At 37.0% G+C, this 4,317-nt stretch overlaps 1 non-coding gene across 1 annotated transcript; it reads right to left on the bottom strand.

Annotated features, from left to right (window-relative positions):
- Nucleotides 1–3,109: 3,109 nt before the first annotated feature.
- LOC127108938 (small nucleolar RNA R71) lies at nt 3,110–3,216 on the bottom strand. Its single transcript, XR_007796436.1, has one exon. It is a non-coding gene; the product is annotated as a small nucleolar RNA R71 (small nucleolar RNA).
- Between the last annotated feature and the right edge of the window lie 1,101 nt (nt 3,217–4,317).

The raw sequence follows: 4,317 nt of genomic DNA, 5'->3' as shown, positions 1-4,317 counted from the left end.
TCTAAGAAATGAAAAGCAAAAGCTAAACAATACTAACTTCTAACCCATTAACAACTAACTTTTAATTTCAAGTCATTTACTTTAATGTCATTTAATTCTAGCCTTTATTCATTTTCCATTGTTCATATCATATTCAAATTGTTTATGTTAATGCGATTTTCACTTTATCCATTTGGACCATATTGTATGATATATCTTGTTTGTATATACTTTGCTTGTTTGTGTGGTCTTTGACCATTAATGTACATAATAACAACAAAAACCCTAAAAACCTTTTGTGTGGACTGTTGGCTTGATCTTGGACAAATGGACTTAGAATTTAGGCAACATTCCTATGCTAAAGGACTTGGCCAATTCCAACATTCTGTGAAACCAAGTGCTTGAAAATTGAAACTTCATCTGATACATCATTCAAGAACCCTCTGAGTTCATCTGCAACATGATTATTGTGTAATTGTTATTTTGAACCTGTGACTTGTGGAATTCATCTACTACATGGGCTATTTTTGGAGAAGATCATGGAATGATTAAAGCTTGGATGTGGCTATCTTTATTTGATGTCTTTGCTCTTCAAGATAATATAATTGTGCATTTGTGTGTTGCTTTATTCTGAATGTCCAAGGGAATTCTGGGTTTCTATTGACATTCTTGTCTATTGGATTGCTACCCATTTGGTCAGATCTTTTCAACTCTCAACTTTTAATTGTGTGCATTGATAACATGAAACTATATCACATCTTTTGACTTGATTTAATTAAATTATATCGTTATTTGATTCAATTTATTTTATATTATTCAATATTACTCGGTATTTTATTTTTATTTATTTCAGGTATCATTATTTAAAGCACGTGTGAAAAAGAAAGAAGAGGGGTGCAAAAAGAGGATGTTTTAGGAAAAGCATCTCACCAAAGCCCAGCCCATGTTTGGAACAAGGAAAATGGTTGTGACGACCGCCACACTCACGTGCCGAGCGTCACGCCCCTCTACTTAGTGTTACGACCGTAACACATGGTGTGACGGACGTCACACACCCCACTCCTATATTTTGGCATTGACGTGCGTAACAGAAGGACGTTCTCCCCTATTTTTCCTCTTGACTCGTTGACACTTTTGAACCCTACTGAAGACACTTTTGAGGAAACGGTTAGTTTTATTGGTGAATATAAATAGACCTCAGAAGATCCAATTGAAGGATCTCTTCTTCGTGCAATATTTTTCCAGCTTTATAATTTTCCAGCATTCTAATTTCCAAGCATTTTATTTTCTTTTCTTTTCTAGTTAATTTCCAAAGCATTCAATTTATTTTCTCACGATAGTTTCTACACCGGAAACTATTGTGTGATTTTTACTGGATCTAACCTTACGTCAGATCATAGTATTTTATTTCCTTGTTTTTACTTCCCTGTCTGATTGAGAATTGTGAAGAACAAATCCAACCGACTTGTGGTGGAGTGTTCGAGCATCGAAGCTAAAACCAAGAGTTCTAGTATTTTTACAGGTTCATTAATTAATTGATTTATTGTTTTAATTTACATATGCTCTGTGCTGCTGTTTATACATATTGTTTGTTTGATATGGCCGTATTTATGCATGATTATTGTTTAAGCATGTTTAACATGTCCGGCTAATTAATTTAGATATCGGTATGTAAAGTAAGCGGAATAAAGGAATCAAAACTGAGTTGGTTTAAATTTATTTCAAAATATAGTCACTCTTTTTTCTGGTCTCAATTTACAAAGTTAATACCAAGGTTTTTGTACGAGAGTAAAAGACATAAAGAAGTTAAAATCAATAGAACGACGGTTTGAGCTTTTAACTGCATAGTGTAAATTGAACATTGACTTTAAATCAGGGCGAAAGCAATTTTTAAGGTTATTTGAATTCTAATCATTTTCAAAAATTATTTTTAAAAGTTAAATGTGAGGATGAGAGTTAAGCATTTAAGTTTAATCATATAGTCTAAGTCAACAGAGCGAGAGTTTGAGACGAGGGCGTTTAAACGGTTAGTATTTTCTCAAAAAGAGTTTCTATAGATTCTAATATTTTCAAAAAGTGATTTTAGATTTGACGAAATAGTGAGAGCGTACGTTAAAATATAAAGTCATAGTCTAATTCAACAGAGCGAGAGTTTGAGGAAAAGACTTTTAATTAATAGTGTCTACTGAAAAGACTTATTTTAAAACTAAGAAAAAGACCAACGAAGATTTGATTCCCTAATTACGACAAACTGCATACCGATATCCGTGTTATTTGATATTTAATCTAGATCTAAATTTAGTTTTACTTTTCCCCCTAATCACTAATGTATCATCCGCTTAGCTTTACACAGTAACCCTAGAAAAACGGTATATCGATTCATTAAGTCCCTGTGGGATCGATATCTTTTAAAACTACGCGATTAGACTGTGCACTTGCAGTTAATACCCCGATAGACTCATAAAGTCGCGATCAAGTTTTTGGTGCCGTTGCCGGGGACTTCTATTTAGTCGATATCGTAACTCTTCTGTTACGCTGTAGAGACTAAGGCAATTTTTATTTTTTCCCTTCTTTTTCGTTGATTTGTATGCCACACACTCGCTCACAAGGCGAGCCGTACTACTTACGAATCAATGACGTTGAACGATATCTCCGATTATTACGAAGAATTCGGGAGTATCGTGCTAGAAACAATCTTCCTCCAATCGAAATTCCTGATCTCAAAAATCTTCTTCCTACGACGATACCAGCGAGGGCCGAACTAGCTCGTGCTCTTCGAGATTATGCTGCTCCATCGCAAGATGAGCCGCATTCGAGTATTGCTCCACCCGCAATCGAAGCGAACAACTTCGAACTTAAACCTTCGCTGTTGTAGGCAGTGCAACAGAATCAATTCTCTGGAAATCCTACCGAGGATCCAAATCTTCATTTATCCGTATTTGTCCAATACGCTGACACTGTTAAAGCTAATGGTGTCACTTCAGAGGCAATTCGACTTCGTCTTTTTCCTTTCTCGTTAAGAGATAAAGCTAGAAGATGGCTTCAGTCTCTTCCTTCCAACTCAGTCACCACATGGAATGAATTGAAGAAAGTCTTTCTTGCCCGATATTTTCCCCCAAGCAAAACAGCTATGTTGAGAGCCCAGATAAATGGATTTAAGCAAAAAGACAACGAGTCTCTTTTCGAAGCATGGGAAAGATACAAGGACATGATGAGACTTTGCCCACACCATGGTTTAGAGGACTGGTTAGTAATTCATACCTTCTACAATGGTCTCTTGTACAACACAAGGTTAACAATAGACGCCGCCGCCGGTGGTGCGCTTATGGATAAACCTTACACCGACTCTTATCAACTTATCGAGAGCATGGCCCAAAATCATTATCAGTGGGGAAGCGACCGAACAATGGTAGAGAAACCTCAAACAAAAGGGGGCATGTACAAGATAAGTAGCCTTGATCATGTTAATGCAAGAGTGGATACTCTTGCCCAGAAAATTGAAAGTTTAAATGTATCACCTCCAGCCACCGTGGTTGCCGTAACTCAAAATTGCGAAGTCTGTGGAACAGATTGTCAACTCCTAGCAGGAATTCAAACAGAGCAGATGAACTATGCTCAAGGAAATCCTTACTCGCATACCTATAACTCAAACTGGAAGAACCATCCTAATTTTTCATATAAAAGTAACAACGCTTTATACGCACCAGGTCAAGCTCCCAGTCAAGCTCCAGCTATACCTCCTAGATATCAAAAGCCGACCCCATCTACACCTAACAATAACGTTCCTAGGAAATCCAATTTGGAAATCATGATGGAGAACTTCATAGCTTCTCAACAGCAAACCAATAAAGATTTCTTAAACCAGAATGTACACACTAGCGAACAGATTAAACAACTAGCAAGTAAAGTAGATGCCCTGGTTACCCATAACAAAATGCTGGAAACACAAATCTCGCAAGTAGCTCAACAACAAGCGCCTACTGCTGCCCCAACTGGTACATTTCCTGGACAGCCCCAACCTAATCCGAAAGGCCACGCTCATGCAATTATATTACGAAGTGGTACAGAGGTAGAAGGACCATCTGACCCAAGGATTGAGAACCAAAACTCTAAAAAGTCAACTGAGGAAGAAGGTAAACCTAAGGAAAAGGAAGAGTGTAATAAAGAAACCGTAGAAAAAAAAGAACCTTATGTACCTCCACCGCCTTACAAACCACCTATCCCTTATCCTCAAAGGCTAATTAAAACCAAAGACACGGGCCAATTTAAAAAATTTGTTGACCTACTGAAACAATTAAACGTCACAATTCCTTTTACAGAAGCTATTACACAGATGCC

This window comes from Lathyrus oleraceus, chromosome 7 (genome assembly GCF_024323335.1).
Source record: "Lathyrus oleraceus cultivar Zhongwan6 chromosome 7, CAAS_Psat_ZW6_1.0, whole genome shotgun sequence".
NCBI classification, from domain to species: Eukaryota; Viridiplantae; Streptophyta; class Magnoliopsida; order Fabales; family Fabaceae; genus Lathyrus; species Lathyrus oleraceus.
This window is presented reverse-complemented; position numbering and strand designations above follow the sequence as displayed.